At 43.8% G+C, this 20,522-nt stretch overlaps 1 protein-coding gene across 7 annotated transcripts in view; it reads right to left on the bottom strand.

The window, feature by feature from the left end:
* The window catches only part of ARAP1 (ArfGAP with RhoGAP domain, ankyrin repeat and PH domain 1), a 104,449-nt gene that overhangs the window by 71,857 nt on the left and 12,070 nt on the right, over nt 1-20,522 (bottom strand). The window contains exon 1 of one of the 7 annotated variants that reach the window (XM_072610948.1): nt 4,776-5,280. The exons of the other annotated variants lie outside the window; for them this stretch is intronic. The gene's annotated coding sequence lies outside the window, so the exon portion shown is untranslated. Of the gene's footprint in view, nt 1-4,775; nt 5,281-20,522 lie in introns of those variants that run through there. 7 annotated transcript variants of the gene reach the window in all.

Here is a 20,522-nt window from a genome sequence, read left to right as displayed (position 1 = left end):
CATAGATCCAGGGCTTGGGAGTCGGGTCTCCCTGAGCTCAGGGCTTTGTAAGAACCAAAGTAAAGAACACAACAAGAATTGCATGTCTGCACAACAGAATTCACATAACTGAGGCCCTTCCCCTACAATGTATCTTACCATAAATACACACTCCAGGGGCCTACGATGCTCATCTACACACACACAGACACCCCACAGACCCACAACACAAGCAGCTCATAGCTGATATCCCACAACACCCATAGCTCCCATACCGTACAAATACTCCACCGCATACAACCTGCCACAAACCCAAACCCCAGACCTTCTCCACAAGCACCTACATACACCCTGGTTGGGTATCGCACACAGCCCTCCCCAACATTCCACATGTTCCTAGACAAAAGCATACAGAGAAATAAAAAATACCACAGACCCCCCCCCCCAAGTCCAGTACAATCACAACACACAACACAGCACAAAACATATCTCCAAATTAGTACACTAACGTACATAAACATACTATATACCATAAATGCTTCCCCTTCCAACTCCCTCCCACATACCGACACAACCATAAATTCCCACAATTCCCACAGTCATACATCCCACTCACCCCACAACTATATCACAAACCCACCTACCACACCGAGGGACCAAAAACAAATACTCACACTCCACCCCCTCACAAACACCCAGGCCACACCGACTATAACATAGAGATCACACAACTACAACACAAATTGTCACAAGACTTCCCTGCCCCCCCCAGAACTCCACACAACAATGCCCCTCCAGTCCCTCCTCTGCCTCCCCAGGTATTCCTCTGAGCACTAAAGGCCATCCCCTGCCCAGGTCCCTTGTCCCCCCTGGCTACCTGTAGGGAGTGGGGTACAGCCTCAGATCAGGCCTCTCTACCTGCTCCTGCCCCAGATGAGGAACCAGTCTATGGGGGAGGGAGAGAAGGAGGAAGCGAAAAGGCTCATTCAGCCCAGCCCAGAAAGCCTTCCCCCACCCTCAGGCCCAGCTTCCCCCTGCCAGAGTCACTGGAGAAACAGCCTTGAAGACTGGACACAAGCTAGTTTCTGGTCCTTCTGCTGAACTCCCAAATACTCTCCCATCACTTCATCCTGAAATATCTAACTGCCCCCTCCTCTTTGTCATATCACCTAGAGATTTCTGCCCACTCCTATCATACCATCCAGAGATTTCTGTCTTCTCGTTCCTGTCCACATCATATTACCCAGAGATGTCTGTCTACTCCTGCCTGCCACATCATCCGGAGATTTATGCCTTCCCCTTCTTCTCAGTCACATTACCTGGAGATTGCTGTCTACCCCCACTCCAAAACCCTGAGATTTCTGTCTGTCTCTCTCACATACACATAACATCCAGAGATTTGTCTCCACTCACGCTTAAAGAGATTTGCCTTCCAAATCATGACACAAGAAGGCAACCATGGTAGAGAAAAAAGCCCCAGACTTGGAGGAAGGAGGCTGGGATCCATTAAGTCACAAACATTTATTAAGCACTTACTACAGGCCAGGTATTGTGTTAAGCCCTGGGTATACAGAGAGGCACAAACATGGTCCCTGCCCTCAAGGAACTCCCATTCTAATAAGAAAGACAACATGCAAAACGATAAATAAGTATGTATAAGATCTACACAGTCTAAGTGGAAAGTAATCTCAGAGAGAAGGTAGCATGACATGCATGCTACTAAAATGCAGGGCAGCCTCAGGGTGTGGAGGGCATCGAATGCCAGGTAAGAAATTTAAACTTTGGTAGGTTGGTCATGGAATCTGTCATGAAGTAAAGGGGTGATCACTGGACAGATCAAGAATAAGAAAGATTAATATGAAGGGTGAATTAGGGAGGCAGTAGAGAGGGTAAGAGAAAGTGATGGTGAGAAGACCTATAAGATGGATGATGGCAGTGGAAATTGTGTTCATCCTTCGTTGCCATGCCATCAGAGAAATGATGACATGACTTGCACTTGACTTTGTTTTGAGTGACGGAGGGCTGTGCAGGTCACCAGCCTCACTTCTCCTCCAGAGCCGTCTGGATCCAATGACCAGATATTCCTCAGGATGCCTGGAGATGACCCAGGGTGCACTGGGAGACCTTAGGCCCTTTAGGACAAGGTCTTTGCAGGTACTCACTTAGGGTGAGGCAATGCCCATTCACTGAATAGGCCTGTTTAAGAAGTAGCCAGGGCATGGCCCCTTTAATGAGGTCAAGAAAAATAAAGACATCAGGCTGGGTGGGAACCAGCAACAGTTACTATTGATAATCACTCTCAAGCTAGGGGGATGCAGGAGCCTTTGGCAGGGGCCCATCGGAGTCTCAGTTTCAGAGTGTAATAGGTTTAAGGCCTGGCTTCTTAAAACCTAAACCTAAGGCATTGGAAATAGAAGAGGAATAAAGGAATACAAAGGGGCTCAGATGGAGAAACTCTCCAAATATGTCATCATCACCTGGGCTCAGATCTACCATGACTGATACAGAAGGTGGAACAACCCAGTGGGGGCTTAAGACATACCTGAAAGACAGAGGAAACATGCACTAGGACATATCTCAGGCTAACACACATTATCTCATGGGTTCAGATGCATTATTACATGCTATAATCACAGGACTTCAGATATAATCACAGAACATTCCATGCTGAGATTACTGGTTTCTATTATGCCACCCAGAAAACACAGATGTCCAGCAGACTACCAAGAGACTACAACTCCTATCAGGATGTCAGGAGATACCTGATGTTAGCCAACATCACAGCCTGGTGGATTCAGGAACCAGTTGAAGAGTTAAATGGTTGAACCCAAAGAGCAGACATCAGGGAAACAGCCTGGTTAGGTCTACAGTGGAGTACCCCAGGGATCTGTGCTGGACTTGGACAGTTTCACATATTTTTCAGTGACTAAAATGAAGTCATAGATGCAGTGCTCATCAAATGTAGAGATGACTCAGATCCTAGAGGGAGAGCCAATATGTTGGATGAGAGTCAGAATTGAAAAAATTTGGGTACCGTACCTGGTTATGGCTCTTGTCAATATCCATTTCGAAATTAGTTAATGCTGCACAATGAGAGGTAGGAATATTGGGCTGAATCTAAGAAATTTAACAAGCCAGGAAGGGTGAGGAACCTGCAGCCTTGAGGCCACATGTGGCCTTCTAGGTCCTTGAGTGTGGCCTTTTGACTGAGTCCAAGTTTTATAGAACAATCCTTTTATTAAGGGAATTTGTTTTGTTATTAAGGGAATTTGTTCTGTGAAGTTTAGATTCAGTCAAAAGGCCACACTTGAGGACCTAGAAGGCCACATGTGGCCTCAAGGCTGCAGGTTCCCCACCCCTGAGCTAGAGAGTACCCAGAAGACAACAATTAGGATGATAAAAGGTCTCAGTTTATGCCTCTTTAAAAGGATTGGTTGAAGAAAATGAGAATGTTCAACCTGGAGAAGGAAAGACCGAAGGGGCATATGATAGCTTTCTTCAAGGATTTGAACGACTGTGATAAACAAAAACGACTAGGCATACCTGAAGAAAAGCTGCTGGGCATTCCCTCTGATGAGAAAGGGGCTACTATTATTCATTTAGCGTTTATGCAGGGTTTTAACGCACTTTATATCTTTTACCTAATTTAATGCTCACTGCTAATAAATATTGACTGCCTGAATGATTGATAAATAGTCAAACGACAGGAGCAACTTTCAAAAGAGGAAACACAAAGTGTTTTTGGTTCTTTGAAAAATGCTCAACTTCATAATGAATCAAAGAGATGAAAATTAAAACAACTTTAAGATCACATCCACCAACTCCACAAAAATAATTAAAAGTAATGCAACTCAATGCTGGCCGGACTGTGGGGAAATAGACACACCCTGTCATTGCCGGTGGAATTTCTAACCTGCGTTGACCTTTTGGAGGGCAATCTGGCAGTATTCTAAAAAAGCGACTACAACTGTATATGCTTCCAGGGTATTAGAAAAACACCCTGAAAAACTTTAACAAAAACAGCACAAAGATTTTACACCAACACACCAGGGGAGAGAGAGAGAGAGAAAGAGAGAAAGGGAGAGAGGAGGGAGAGGGAGGAAGGCTAAATGTCCAACAATTCGGGAACAATCAAATTATGGGACATCAATGTAGTGGAATGCTATAACGTCATCCGGGCCAACAAGTATGAGAAATACAAGGTCTGGAGAGATCTTTCTAAAAGAAAGTAAAGAAAGAAGAAACTGGAGAAGAGAGTGCCTATGAGGTCTTTCAATACCCAAGGAAAGATGAATGAGCGAGTGCTAACAAGCAACAGACAAGTTGTTAGATGATACTTTCTGCATTGAAATTAGTTTATTTAAATGTAAAAACAGTCACTAAACAAGTTCAGTTGGTTGTTCTCACATTCAATAAGTTTTTAAGAAAATATTTAATTATTTTTAGGAAAGAAAAGAGATTGTCATGTTCTGCTTGGTCCCAGAAGACAGGCCTAGGAGAAACAGGTGAAAGTTAAGGAGAAGCAGATTTAGGCTGAATGGTCAGGAAAAAAGTTCTCAAGGCTATCTCAAAGTGGAATGGGATATCTCAGTGAGACATGAGTGTTCCCTCAACAGAGATCTTCAGGCTGGGGTTAGATAATCACTTGCCTACAGTTCAGCAGAAGATTCCCACTCAGGCCCCCACCACCAAGGCTCCCACCAGCTATGTGCTTTGTGACGCCCATGATACCCATCATACCAATAGCTATCATAATCACCAGAAGACCAAAGATAGGCTTATTTCTGTTATCTTACCAGGAGATGAATGTCATGCAATCCAGAGGAATTGGGCATCTGAGACAGGTTGACATAAATATGCCAAGGATATCCTAGGCACAGCAGGTTCTTCTGAAGAATCCTGGGCCGGGGGGCCAGAGCAGAAAGAGGAGGAATTCAAGGCATTAGGGGGAGGGAGAGAAGGTATAGTTCCTTCTCCCAACCCAGTCCACAGCCAGTGAAGAAACAGGGCCCAGACAAGGGATAAAGATTCCACCTTACAGAGAAATAGCCCCTTGCCTGCAGCAATGGGACCTGGGAAAGGAGAGACAAGGCTAGGTTTCTTATCTGTCTCTGTCCAAAAGGGGAACCCAATTGGGGCCAACACTAGGACCGGAAGGCAGATATGGGGTTCTTATCTGATCCTGCACTGAATTGTGACCTCAGAAAGTCTTTCCATCTATTAAAAGGATAAGAGGATGGAGGGGAAGAACATACAAAAGAGGTGAAAGGATATCCCAAAAAAAAACCAGGAAAAAAAAAACAACCCAGGATTGCAGGATTTCTAAAGCCACAAAGTCCCCATCCAGGCACAGGCCTCAATCCTTCTGGCCTGGACGATTACTGAACAATTATGTTGCCCGCTCACCAGCTTTACTGGGCTCCAGTTAGCCTTGCTCTACCCTTCCTATACATGAGCCCAGTAACTTTCCTACAGCTCAGGTCTGACCACTGCCCTCCCTCCCAACTCAGAAATCTACCACGGCTCCCCATTGTGGGGTGTTTTATGTTTGTTTTGGGTTTTGGGGTTTTCTTAAGGGAAGGTGGAACCTATTATAAAGAATTTTATTTTTTGAAGGCAATCAGGTTAAGTGACTTGCCCAGGGTCACACAGCTAGTAAGTGTATGAGGCTGGATTTGAATTCAGGTCCTTCTGACTCCATTCCACCGCCTAACTAAGAGAAAGGAAAAACTCCTCCCCCTGGCATAGTAAGCATCAGCATGCTTGCCCCCACCCAAGTTGGGCCCCCAACCTCTCTTCCCTGGCCTTCAGTCTTTGCCCAGGTTCATCCCTTGCCATCCCACAACCAATGGGAAGGGCTTCCTCCCTCCTTCCACCAATCTTCCCCCATCTATCAAGGCTCAGCTCAAGCCTGGTCTCCTCCAGGGAGCCCTGTGGGATCCCTTCTTCCTCTGAGCCCAGAGAGGCTGTATAAGAGCCACTCTTCATTTCTTGTGGGTTTGCTTTCTCTTCTAAACAAAGTCTGTGTTTTTTTCCCATAGTTCCCAAAGCAGCAGACATGGAGGTTGCCACACAAGAAGTATGCCACATGACCCTGGTAGAACCACAGCCTCTGTGAGCCAAAATGAGCCACTCCATCCTTTTACAGGAATCTCTTCTACAACCTCCTGGAGACACTCTTCTTGAAGACGTCCAGTCTTTTTCAACCTTCAGCCAATCCCTTTTGTCTAGGGACAGCTCTGATTTCTCACTGATGATCTGAGCTCTAAATGATGTTAAGGGATGGTTCTCTGGGAGGGGTCAAGAGGAAGAGATTTATTTTTTTATATGAAATATAAATTATACATATATATAAACAAAAAAAGTCAATAAAATATTTTTCTAAAGTGCTAATTGATGTGAAAGTTGCCTCCCTGAAAAGCTCCCTTCTCCCTAAACCTCCTAGTCCTGCCCAGTCTTAGCCCCTCTGCCCTTTTATCATTTCTTCTGTCATCGGACAAATGAAACTCTCAGCGAGGCAGATCAAGACTTTCTAGGTTATTATTTTTAAGCAAAGAAAGCAGATGTGTGAAGACCTGAAGTCTCTCTATGCTACCATGCTGTGTTCAAATATCTGAAGGACTGCTGCCTCAGAAGGGAGGAATCAGATATGCTCTGTGTGGCCTCAGAAGGAAGAACTGGGAGCAAAAGGACTCTCAGAGAAGCAGGTTTCCACCGGCTGTAAGAGAAAACTTCATAACAATTAATACTGTACAAAAGTGGGTGGGATTGCCTTGGAAGCTAGTGACTCCCCATCACTAGAGGCTGGATAACTGTGTGTCCCAGATCCCTTATGACATACTTTGTAGCTTCTAAATTCTATGGCATCCTGACTATGCAGACTGTGACTGGCGTCATGATGGAGAACGGATCACTTATCTCCTCCATCTGGCTGGGTGGTCTATTTTACTACCACAATATTGCTGTGTTTCCATGCTTCCTTCACCCTCCCTCTCTTCCTTCAACAATCATTCCTTTATCCTCACCCAGATCCTCTTCTACACCTTCCCACTGTTTGGTTCACAGAGTTTATCAAATGAATTGATATCCCAAAGCCATATCCCACTCGTGAATCCCATCCTACCAAGGTGGTGATTCCTCTGAGGTCAAATTTGTAAGCTCTCCAGTTCTTCCTGTTTATCGTTTAGAGATGAAAGGGGCCCTGGAAATCATATAGTTCACAATATACAAGCTCTTCACTTTATGAAGGAGAGAACAGACAACCAGAGATGGGCCACATGGACTTTTCCCAAGGTTACAAAGTCAATAAAGAGTATAGCTGGATTTGAACCATGATGACCAGATCATAGATCCAGAGCTGGAATAATCAAAGGCTCATATACCTAGATCTAAGAGGCCATCTAGTCTAACCCTCTCATTTTACAGACAAAGAAACCGAGGCACAGTTAAGCAATTTGTCCAAGGATACACAACTAGTAAGAGTCAGAATCAGTTCTCCATTGCACATTAGTGTAAAGGTAACTGAAGCTGTGAGTATCACTACCGCTTCCACCTGCTATGATCTCTGATAAACTTCTGATCCTAATGAAAATCTTTTTTTCTATCTCATCTTTCCAGAGTACCTGAGTTTAGTTTTATCTAGGCTTCTCCTTCCACTTTCAGATGCTGTGAGGTGGGGTGGGAGCAATGAGGAAGGTTGTCCGAACTTGTGATTTTATTTGGGAGGGGAGGGGGATTCCCAGCGTGGATCAGCAACTCTTTGTAACTTATAATCTTCAAGCTGCCTGGGGACACCAAGAGGTCACATAGCTAGTGTATTATGTCAGCAGTACGACTTGAACCCATGCCTTCCTGGTTTCTTCATAACCCACTGCTGACTTTCTGATTATCACCATTAATTATCAAAATATTTAAATGTCATGGATCCATGATTTCTTTAATGTCACTGCTCAATTCAATAAACAATAATTAAGTGCCTAATGTGCAAAGAAAAATAGAAACAGTCCTTATCTCAAAGAGCTTATAATATACTGGGGAGAAAGAGTACTTCCACAAAGAAGTAATTCCAAGAGATAAAGTGGGGTGGGAGAGGACTCACAAACAACGGGGAAGGTTAGAAAAGGCCTAGTGCGGAAAAGTCTTCCAGGCTTATACAAAGGCAAGGGGATGGGGAATGGAATGGCAAGTGTGGACGATGTGTAATATTCCATACCCATAGTCCCCCACCTCTGTAAATAAGGGAGGGAGGTATATTTTTCTCCAAGGAAAAGAACAGCCAAGTTTCTTGGTCATTGTAATTACACACACTTCAATTTCTTTTTCTGTTCTTTCCTTAACAGATGGTTCTTAACGTGGAGCAGTAGTCAAAAAAAAGTCTATCCCCTAGGGGCCAAACTTCTGGAGATGAGCATCTCAGAACTGAACCAGGCTGGTTTCCAGATGACAGATATACTGTCCAATGCCGGCCCTGTACTTTTTTGGAAATTTAGAACCTTTGGAATTTAGACTCATAGTCAGAGAACCTCGAAGCTGGGAGCTCATAGAACGTTGGGATTACAGAAAAACAGACCTCTTCTGTAGGGTCTGCCACAATTTGACTGCACCAACAGCACACTCTCTGAGGATGCAGGGTCATCTCCCTTCTACAAGGAGACTCTTATGAAGGCCTAGAATGAAAAATGAGCCAAAATGAGCATTAACCTATTAGAACTGTTTCCAAAGGCCATGCTCTCTGAGCCTCCGTCAAGGCAGGGTGGTGTAGAAAAGGGTGTTGGACTCGGAATCTGGACGCTGGCTCTGCCACTGACTGTTGGGTACCTTTGGGCAAGTCTCTTTTCTCTCTGAACCTCAGTTTTCTCCTCTGTTAAATGAAGGGTTTGCCTTAAGAACTTGGATCACAGCAATGGCCCACCATGAGTCCAGAGGACTGAGGATGAAGCAGGCTGTTCACCTCCTGTCAGAGATGTGATGGGATCAGGGGGCACAATGAGAGAGAGATTTAGGGGCATGGACTATATGGGAATTTGTTTGGTTTGACTATGCAGACTCTGCAGATTTGTTACAAGGATTTTATTCTTATTTATTTTCATTAAGGGAGAAGAGTTAGGAAGGGAAGAAAATAAATGCATGTTCATTTTTTAAAAAAATTTTTAAAGTTGAAAAACTAAACGAAATGGGGAGTAGTTGGCAATCTTGGCCCGAAAGGACAGATAAAGGAGCACATTTCCTTCTTCTCAGGATCAAGATGGGGGATTACTGATGCAGAATGTTTCATACCATGTCACAAGCACCTGACTGCCCTCTTGCTTGGTTTTGTGTAACTTTTTTCCAGTTTACAAAGTAAGGTTCAAGGGGGATGTATTATTTCAAAAACTATAACATAAAAAGAAAAGACAGCAAGAAAACTTCAAAAAGAACAAGGAAATTGGGCTAAATGGCCTAAATAATAATAAATATAATAATAATTATTATGATTATAACTATACAGTTCTACCACTTAACCAGAAAATTTCAATTCTAACAATAATTGGGCTGCCAGTCAGGACTCCCGTGGAACTCTCTGACTAAAGGGTTTGGGGCAGTGTGGTACAGTGGAAAGAGCCTTGGCTCTGGAGTTAAGAGAACAGGGGTTCAGTTCCTGCCTTTAACATTCACTACCTATCTGACCTGGATGAGTCACTTCATTTTCCTGGGTCTCCATTTCCTTTTCTGTAAAATGTGGAGGTTGGATTAGATGGCCCCTCAGGTCCATTCTAGCTCTAGATCTGTGATTCTGTGTCCTAGGAGCCCCTCAAAGGAGACATGCATTTTAACAGGTCTTCATCCTAAAGATCAGAGCTGCCCCCCAAGAGAAGGAAATCAGTTTCTCTCCCTGGTGGTCCTCAAGCCAAAGTTGGACGGGAACTTGTAAAATGGATCTCTGCTCAGATAGATGTTCCAGTTCCAAGATTCTCTGGTTACAAATCTATAAGTTCCAAAGGTTTTACATTCTTCTTATTTAGCTGTGTCTAATTCTTTGTGATCCCATTTGGGGTTTTCTTGCCAGCTCATTTTCCAGACAAGGAACTGAGGCAGATGGAATTAAGTGACTAGCCTAGGGCTAGTAAGTGTCTGAGGCCATATTTGAACTTAGGTCTTCCTGACTCTATCAATTAACCACCATGTGGCAAAATTCTATGGGTCTATAATCCCAAGACTCTATGAGCTCTTAACTCCAAGATCCTCTGGCTATGAATCTAAATTCCAAAGATTCTCAATTCTGTGCTTCTATAATCCAAAGTTCTATGAGCTCCCAGCTCTGTGATTCTCTCACTACCAATCTAAATTTCAAAGATTCTCAATTCTGTGCTTCTATAATCCAAGGTTCTATGAGCTCCCAGCTTCAAGGTTCTCTACCAGTCTAAATTTCAAAGATTTTCAATTCTGTGCTTCTATAATCCAAGGTTCTATGAATTCTCATTCTCATCCCTCCTGTCATCCAACCCATGTCAGATGCTGTCTCTGGAGAGAAAGAGGGCTACAGCCTCCCAAGTTCATTGGAGTATGGAAACCCACAACTTTGGAGCATGGAAGTCCACAACTTCATGCTAAGCTGTGTATCACCAATAAAGCCTTGGGAAATCCTTCCAATAAGGGGCTAGAAAGCACCCAATGGGGATGGGGGGGGGGGGGGCAAGGGGAAGCCTTCTTGGACGCTAGAAGCCTCTGGGGGCAAAATTAGCTTCTTTCCTGTTTGTCCTCCTAAAAGTCCAGTGAGCCAGCCCAGGCAAGTAGTATTGCGTCCTCTTTTGCAGATCTGAAAACTGAGGCAATGAGACCAAGGTCACATATGGCAGGGTAGGGACTAGAACCTAAAGCCTGTTTCCTAATTCAATGCACTGAACAGTAATCAAACCCTATCCTCTCAATTCAAGCCCATGCCTCAGTTTCACCATATCCACAGCATCTGGCATGTGCTAGCATATCCTTGTACTCATCCAGCCCATCTCCTTCCCTCTTTGGATCTCTCTGATTCACTACTGAGGCCTTGTCCATTGGCAAGTAATAAAGAGTTACCATTTCTTAAGATTTGCAAAGTGCCTTCCACGTAATAACCAACCAAAGAGGAAGGGTCTCTGTGCCAGTATTATTACAATTATTCCTCTCAGTTTACAAAGCAGGAAACTCAGGGTACCACCCCCCTTCTAATCACTTGGAGCCATACTTGACTCCTTCTTCTCCTTCACCCCCACACCCAACCACTTGCCAAGTTAACCTCCGTACTACCCACCACCCTAACTCAGGCCCTCATCTATTTCTTTGATTTTTTTGGATAAGATTTTTGTTCATCTCCTACTTCAAGTATCTCCCACCTCCAACCTTAAGTCTACAAAGTCCTTCCCCTTTCCTGCTACTTCTATTCTCCAGAGCCAAATGAAACAAGTGTACTTCTTCTTGCCCACATTAACCTTCCAAATACTTGAAGACAACATCCAAAGGTCTAGACGGGACCTCAAGAGTCATCTAGTCCCACAGCCTCATCCCACAGAAAATGAAACATCTGAGGTGCAGAAACATCAAGCAATTTGCCCAAGACTTCACAGGGAAGACATTAGAAGTCAGATTTGAATCCAGACCTTCTAAGTCCAAAGTCTAAAGATACCTCTTCACCAGACACTTCTCCTCTGACTGATTCTCCATTCCTCTCCCCCTAGTAGTAATCCTTCAGAAGAATGGATTGAGGTTGTTAATGTCTTTCCTAAAAGATGTTACAAGCAAGTATTTATGAAGCTCCCATGCACTGGAGTGTAGTGACAAGTAGAAAGGTTAGACACTTCTTGCCCTCAAAGGGTTTAGATTCTACTAGAAAGGTAAAAATAATCATAGATAAGTAAGTATATACAGGATTGGTTGGCTTTTTGTATGTTTGGGTATTTTTTGAGTTTTGTTTTGGTTTTTTTTTTGGCAGATCCCATGATGTCACTGGCATGAGGACCTACTGGTGAGGAAGTCTGATGGCACTGGCCCTGCAGCTTCCAAGTCTGAGAGAACTCGTGGGGTCCTGAGCAGTCAGGAGACTTGCCCAGAGTCACAAGAAAGGATACCTACAAAATAAAAACACAGTGATTTGGGTGTTGGGTGCAAGTGGAAGGTTCTAACAATTGAAGGAATCAGGGAAGGCCTCCTGAAGGAGACAGACCTTGGGCTGAACATTGAAGGGAACTAGAGGTTCCAACAAGCTGAGGTGACAAGGGAGAACATTTCAAATATGGAAAACGGTCTGAACAAAGGTACAGAGGTGAGAAATGGAATCCCCAATTAATAGAACAGCAAGTAATCTAGTCTAGCTGTAATATAGCTGTTAGGTTTATCAGTGAGTGATATGTAGAGAGACAGGTTAGAGACAGACTGTGAAGGGCTGTAAGTGTCAAACAAAAAAGTTCATATTTTGTCCCAAAGGCAACAGGGAGCCAATGATATTTCTTGAGCAGGGAAGTAAAGTGATCAGGTCTGTGCTTTAGGAATAACAATTTGGCAATGCTGCAAAGAATGGATTGGAGAAAGGAAAACTTAGATGCATGGATACCTATTACAATAATCCAGGTGAAAGATAAGAAGGGCCTGTAATAGGGTGAATGCAGTTTGAGTAGAGAGAAGGGCACAGATGCAAGAGATGTTGAGGATATAAGATTGAAAAGTTTAGCAAATGATTGGATATGGAGAATGAGGTAAAGTGTCAAGTCAAGGATACCTTCTAGGTGGTGAACCTGGGCAGCTGGAAGAACGACATTGCCAGGCTAAGCTCCTAAAGGATACGTGACATAACTAAAGGAGGGCTACATAAACAAATCGAAGGAGCATAGATGAAATTAACTGGCAGATGCATAGGGATGGGAAAAATGTGTGACCAAATTAGAAGCAGGAGGTTAAATGGTCAATTCTGATTACACAAAACTAAACTCCTAAAGTTAGAAGAAAAATGGGTAAATTGGGGTGGGGAGAATCTTTGCAGGAAGTTTCTTTGATAAAACTCTCATTTCCAAAATATATGGGAAACTGATTCAAATTTATAAGAATAAGAGGCATTCCTCAATTAATAAATCAAAGGCTATGAATATTTAAAGAAGAAATTCAAATTATCAAGTCATGTGAAAGAATTCTCTAAATCACTAATAATTAGAAAAATGCAAATTAAAACAATTCCAAGGCACCACTTTACATCCATCAGGTTGGCAAAGTTGATGTAGAAAGGAAAATGACAAATGCCAGAGAAGAGATGGGGAAATGGGGGCATTAATTCACTGTTGATAGAACTATGAACTAGTCCAGTCATTCTGGAAAGTAATCTGTGACTATGTACAAAAAGCTACTAAACTGTGCCTACCTTTTGCCCTGACCAGGCCTATACCCACAGTGAGATCAAAGAAAGAGGAAAAAGATTGATATGTACAAACACTTTATAGTAGCTCTTCTGGTGGTTAAGGAAAGAAATGGAAATTGCAGGGGTCCCTTTTAAATGGTTACAGTATATGAATGTAGTGGAATACTACTGTGCCATAAGAAATGATGAACAGGATGATTTTCAGAGAAATTAGAAGACGTATGAATTGATACAGCATGAAGTGAGCAGAATCCAGAAAACAACTTATATGACGGCAACAACAGTGTAAAAACAACTTTGAAACCTAAGATAATTTAGTGACCAACCAAGATTCCAGAGGCCTGATGAGGAAGCCTGCTCCGTACCTGGATTAATGGATTTAGGAGGCAAATTGAGACATAATTTTTTAAGATATGATCAATGTGGAATTTTTTTTTGCCTGACTATGAATATTTATTGCAAGGGTTTTATTTTTTAGTTTTAAATGAGGGAGGGGTAAGGAGAGAAAATAAATGTTTGTTCATCAAAAAAAATTTAATTAATTTTTTTTTTTAAAGTTGCCTATGGAACATCAAGTTGGGGATGTCTGGCAGGCAAATAGAGACACAGAACTTGTGCTCAGAACAGAGGCAAGGGGTAGATATGTGTATTTGAGAGTAATCTGTATAGTACATGTTCGTCCTTCGTTGCTGAAGAAGACCATGCCATCAGAGAAATAATGACATGACTTGCACTTGACTTTGTTTTGGGTGAAGGAGGGCTGTGCAGGACACCAGCTTCACTTCTCCTCCAGAGCCATCTGAAGCCAGTGACCAGACATTCATCAGGAAGAGTGGAGATGACCCAGGTGGAGGCAATTGGGGTTAAGTGACTTGCCTAAGGTCACATAGCTAGTAAGTGTCAAGTGTCTGAGGTGAGATTTGAACTCAGGTCTTCCTGACTCCTGTACTGGTGCTCTACCGACTGCACCACCTAACTGCCCAATCTGTATAGACATAATAGCTAAACTCCTGAGAGCTGATAAGATCCCTGAGAGAAGGTAGAACAGGAGTTCTTAACCTTTTATTGTACCTTTGGGCAGTCTGGTGAAGCCTATGGACCCCTTCTCAGAATAATATTTTAAAACGCATAAAATACATAAGATGACAAAGGAAACAAATCATATTGAAATATCCAAATCCAAGTTATCCAAAAAAAAAAAGTTTAACTTCCTGGCCTCAGGTTAAAAACTTTGGTGTAGAGAAAGGAGAGGAGAGGAGAAGGCCCAGAAAAAAAGCTCTGAAGGCAACATGTGAATAGAAGAATTAGTCTAAGAGGCAGGAGGAGAACCAGGAGACTACAGTGCCAGGAAAACCTAGGGAAGAAAGAGAATCCAGGAGGAGAGGGTGATCAAGTATCTAGAATGAAGAGATTTTGGAGAAAAGCCCATTCATTAGATTTGGGGGAGAAAGGGAAGAAAGAGGGGAAAGGGAGAAAGGAAAGAGGGAAAGAGAGAAAAAAGGAGGGAAGAGGGAAAGAGAGAGGGGAGAGGAGATAGTAGGGAAAGGGAGAGGGAGAGATGTGGGGAGAGAGAGGGAGAGAGAGAGAAGAAAAGGAGAGAGAAAGAGGAAAGGAAGAGGGAAAGAGAGAGGGGGAGGAAGAAGGTAAGAAAGGGAGGGAAAGGGAGTGAGAAAGGAAGGAAGGGGAAGGGGGGAGTGGTGCCAGTGGAAAGAGCAGTTTTAGTCAAATGGTAGGGACAGATACCAGATTGCAAAGGGTTGAAAAGTGAGTGGGAGATAAGAAAGTGGAGTCAACAACTATGTACAACATTTTTTTCTAGGAGGCTGGCTGTGAAAGAGAGGAGAGATACAAGATGGGAGCTTGAAGGGATGGTAGGGTCCAGTGAAGGGTTTGCTGATTTGTTTGTTTTTAAAGGATGAAGTTCTGATAATGTTTGTAGGCATCAGATAAGGAGCCTTAAACCCAGATAAGAGGCTGAAAATTAAGGAGAAAAAGGGAATGATGGGAAGGGAAGGGATCAAGTGCCGGCATTAGCAAGAAGAACCACCCTCTGAGGCTATAGCCAAGGAGGAAAGAGTGGGGGATGATGCTGCTTTCAAGTGTGCCATTGGAGAGAAGGGAGAGTTCTCAATGGGCCACCTCTATTTCTTTCAGGAAAGTGTCACATGAGGTCCTCCCGCTGACTGGAGAGGATTAGGGAGTGTTGGAAGATTTGAGAAATGAAGATCTAGGATAGACACTGGGAGGAGGGCAAGGACGTGACAATCAAGGCAGAGCACAAGATCTCAGCTCCTCGGTACTGGACGCTTGGATGATGGCAGTAAGGCAAGGACTGGGCTGGATCCTCCTGACAGACCCAGCCCTCTGGCTGAGGACCACAAATCAAGCCAATAAGCATTTAGTAAGCACCTACCATGTGCATAGTACTGTGCTAAGTGCTGGAAATACTAAGAAAGGCAAAAGCAAAGGACCTTCCCTCAAAGAGCTCCCAGTCTAATGAAGGAGACAAGTGCAAACTACAAAGAAGATAAACCAGAACAATCAGAGATAATCCTAGAAAGAAGGGCAGGGGGAGGCTTCTGGCAGAGGGAGGATTTTAGCTGAGACTGGAGGGAAGCCAGGGAAGCCAGGAGGCAGAGATGATGGAGAGCATTCCTGGCAACAGAGACAGCCAGAGGAAATGCCTGGAGATGAGAGACGTAGCTTCTTGTTCCAGGAACAGCCAGGACGCTGGTGTCATTGGATTGTAGAGTATGTGGGAGGGAATAAGGTGCAAATTCTAAAACCTAGGAAGGTAGAAGGGGATCAAGTTATAAAGGTTTTAAAAGCCAGAGAGTTGTATAGCTAATCTTGGAGGTAACAAGAAGTCAGTGACATCAGTTAGGAGTTTAGTGAAGGTTGCTGTTCAGTCATTTCAGTCCATCTGACTATTTGTGTGACCCAATGCAGGGATTTCTTGGCAAAGATACTGGAGTGGTTTGTCGTTTCCTTCTCTAGCTCCTTTTATAGTTGAGGAAAGTGAGGTAAACTGGATGAAGTGACTTATCCAGGGTCATACAGCAAAAAGTATCTGAGGCTGGATTTGAGCTTAGGAAGATGAGTCTTCTTGACTCCAGGCCCAGTACTCTATCCACTGAGCCACCTAGCTGCCCTATAGCTTAGTGAATGGGGAGGAGGGGGTGATATGGAACAGCCACCAGCAGGGTACTACAATAATCCAAATAGGAGAGGATAAGAGCCTGCACCAGGCTCGTAGCACTAACAGAGAAGCCGGGAGGGAGGGGAAGCTTATATAAGAGATTTTGCAAAGAGAGAATCAGCATGACTTGGCAATAGATTCAGATATAAGAGGAGGGAGGTAAGAGTAAGGAGTTGAGGACGACACCTAGGTGGTGAGTCTAGGTAACGGGGAGGATGGCAGTGCCCTCGATGATAATAAGAGAAGTTAGGAAAAGAAGGTTTCAGGGGAGGGGAGTTAATGAGTTCAATTTTGTATATGTTAAATTTGAGTTGTCTATGGGACAGTGAGTTAGAATGTCCAACAGGAAGTTGGAGATGCAAGACTGGAAGTCAAGAGATAGGTTCCCCACCCCTGAATTAGGGCTAGATAAATATATGAGAATCAGCTGCATGGGAACTGAGGAGATCACACAGTGAAACAGTACAGAGGGAAGAGAGCTTTGGAGGACACCATGATTAGTAGATGGGGCCTGGATGCAGATCCAGAAAAACGGACTGACAAGGAACAGTCAGCTAGGTAGGAAGAAAACCAGCAGGGAGTGGTACACTAAAAACCTAAAGGGAAGAATCAAGAAAGAAAGTGTGATCAAGTGTCGAAGGCTGCAGAGGCTGAGGAGAAAGAGGATTGAGAAGAGGTTGTTAGATTTGGCAACTAAGAGATTATTAGGAACTTTGGAGAGGAGAGTTTTAATAGAATGATGAGATCCGAAGCCAGGTTGCACTTAGGAAGAGAGGAAGAGGAAAGAAAGAGGAGATCTCAGTTGGACATTGCCTTCTCAAAGAGTTTAGCCATGAAAGGGAAAAGAGGCATGGGATTAAAGCTACTGGGGATGGACATATCCAGTGAGGGTTTTTTGAGGGTGGAGGAAACATAGGCATGTTTGTAGGTAATTGGGAAGCAGTCAGTGGAGAGGGAGAGACTGAAGACTAGAGAGAGTGAGGATGACAGAGGTGACAGAATGCTAGAAGAGGCAGGATGGAATGGGATGGCTTGTGCATGTAGAAGGGGTTCCCTTGGCAAGGAGAAAGGCTGCCTCTTCATGGGAGATAGGGGTGAAAGGGGAGATGGTGTCAGAAAGAATCCAAGTGATGAGACATAAGGAGGATGGGAGAAGAGGGAGCTCTCATCAAATGACCTCAATTTTTTTCAGGCAAAATTTTCAGCCAAGATCCCAAATGCCCCAAAAGGCAGACAAACAGAATCTTAGAGACTTCAGAGTTTACCCAGTGTCACTACAGAAAGAGAAGTCAAGACCTTCCCCAGAGTCAAACCACTGGCCAGAAGTGGAGCAGAGACTAGAAATCAGGAGTCTGATCCCAAGCCCAGGATCCCTCACACGACCTGACTCTTGGCCCTTGTCCAGAATGGGGATGATGAGGGGACCTGGTTTGGGCTGTTCCCCACCCCCAAAACCCAAACTAAGAACATAAGCCATAACTGTTCTAGTTTTTCCCTTTCCCTCCACCACCACCAGGGACCGTGGGGATGGCAAAAGTGGGTTTTGAGGCCAATCACTGGAGCAGGTGATGGTGTCACTACTGGGGCCCTTGTCCCCGATGAGAGGAAATCAAAGACTAAAAAGAGTCCTGATTTTTTGAATCAGAGGACTGAGGGTCTGGATCCACCTTGGCTGCTTGACTGACCTTGGGCCAGTCATTTTCCTTCTCTAAGCTTCAGTTTCCTTCTCTGTAACATGTTTTTGCCATCTAATTTAGGGAATTAAATAAGGACAAAATAAAGTCCTCAACGCATTTTGTCAACCTCAGAGTGGTACATAAATGTTCGCTCTCGTTCTTACTAATGATTCAGATTCTTAGAACAGAAATGGGAGCTGTCATTATTATTACTGTCCTTTCTATTATACACAAGCTCTGTCAAGACCCACCCATGCATGAATGGCTCCCTCCAACTTCACCTTCGGAGGCCGTGGGAGCTGATGGGAGCTGAGTCTGACAGAATGCAAACTTCTTGACAGCAGACATCATCTCATTTCTATTTCTGTATCCCAGGCGCAAGGCATACAGCAGGGATCTAATAAATATTTGTTAGCTGGGTGGTCCTCCAAGATAAATGTGGCTCCTTAAGCTCCATAACCATGGAGCTATCAACCAGCTACTGTCTCTGGCCCTGGACAGACAAAACCTGACTTTATCCCTAGCCTGAACCCAGACTCATCCTCCTCCCTGGCTTCCAAATGACCATACCTAAAGATGGAAAAACAAGGTGGAAGGGGAAAGAGGTAAAATTTACAAAAAGACAGATTGTAAGAGCAGAAAGAGAACGTGGGCCATCAGAACCAGAAGGGGCCTCAGAACATAAAGTGTGAGCGCTACACTGCACCTGAAATCAACCATCCAACAAGCAATGATTAAGCACCCACTGTATGCCAGGTATTGTACCAAGCACTAGGGAAGTAAAATCAAAAAAAAAAAATGAACCAGTTCTTGCTTTCACAGAACTTATATTCTATCAAATAATGAATTTGGAACTGGAAAAAAACTCAGAAATCATTCAGTCCACCATCCCCATTGCAAAGATGAGAAACAGGACTGGCTAAGGTCACACATCTGAGACACCAAGGTCAGAAGCTTATCCCAAGCCCCATGCTCATGCAGGTCCATTAGGCTGCCTCCTCTCCAATCAAAAAGACCTACCACTTTTGTTGTCACTTCTATCTTAAAAACAATAATGGCTAGCATTAACAGAGCACATTATGACTCTTAATTCACTGGATCCTGACAATGAGTCTGGGAGGAAGGTGCTATTTTTATCCCTATTTTACAAGTGAGTAAACTGAGGCTAAGAAGAGTTACATGACTTGCCCTGGGTCACAGAGCTATTTAAGTCTGAGTCAGAATGTGAACTCAGACTTTCCTAACTCAAGGTCCAAAATTCTATCAACTGCACTACCCAGATGGCCCAATACCATAATCAATCAGTCAACAAGCATTTAAGTGCCTACTATGCACGAGGCACTGGAGATATCAACACAAAAAAAAAATGAAACAACACTGACTCTTTGGTGGCTTATCCTCTATCTGCAACATGTACACCTATATGTACATACAGTACAAAATAAACTGAAGGCGTTAGGAGCTGGGGGGACCAGGAAAGGCCTCCTACAGAAGGTGGCAGGTATGGGAACTAAATCTTGAAGGAAGCCAAGAGTCAGAGGTGAGAAGGGAGCGGCTTCCAGACATGGGGGACAGCCAGTACCAAGGGCATCTCTGTTCTGTGTTTGTAGTGGGGAATCTGAGCCAGGAGGAAAATAACCATCTATAGGTCAGTATAACAATGATAATGATGATGATGATGGCAGTAGTGGTAGTGGTAACAACATTCACATACCACTTTTGGGCTTGCAAAGGACTTTACAGATATTATCTCATTTGATCTTAACCACCCTGTGAGGTAGATGCTACAATTATTCCCATTTTGCAGGTGAGGAAACTGAGATAGACAGAGGTTAAGTGACTTGCCTAGGGTCACACAGCTAGGAAGTCTCTGAGACAGGATTTGTTCTCAGGTCAGCCTGACTCTCATTCCAGCACTAGATCCCACTTGATCATCAAGCATGCCATGTCTTGGACCACATGGCTACAATCCCCAAGGTTCAAGGCATCTCCCCAGTGAAGAGCCCAGTCAGAACACTGCCTCTACACAACTGTCTTCACAAACTAAACCACAGAGTAGGAGTATTGTGGAAGTCATTCTGGGATGTGGACTTCAGGCTTCTGCCGGTGAAAGGCAAAGGTCAAGAGCATGAGGCAACTGTTCAAGGTTCTGAGACACCTGACACTAGGCAGCAAGAACATCTAGACTGAGCTACAAATGAATGAATGAATGAATGAATGAATGAATGAATGAATGAATATGCATTTATGAAACATTACTTGCTCTATATTGTGGTAAGTCCAAGTGACACAACTACAAACAAGCAAG

Source organism: Notamacropus eugenii, chromosome 5 (genome assembly GCF_028372415.1).
Source record: "Notamacropus eugenii isolate mMacEug1 chromosome 5, mMacEug1.pri_v2, whole genome shotgun sequence".
Classification (NCBI taxonomy): domain Eukaryota; kingdom Metazoa; phylum Chordata; class Mammalia; order Diprotodontia; family Macropodidae; genus Notamacropus; species Notamacropus eugenii.
Note: the sequence above shows the minus strand (reverse complement) of the source record. Positions and strands in the feature narration are given on the sequence as shown.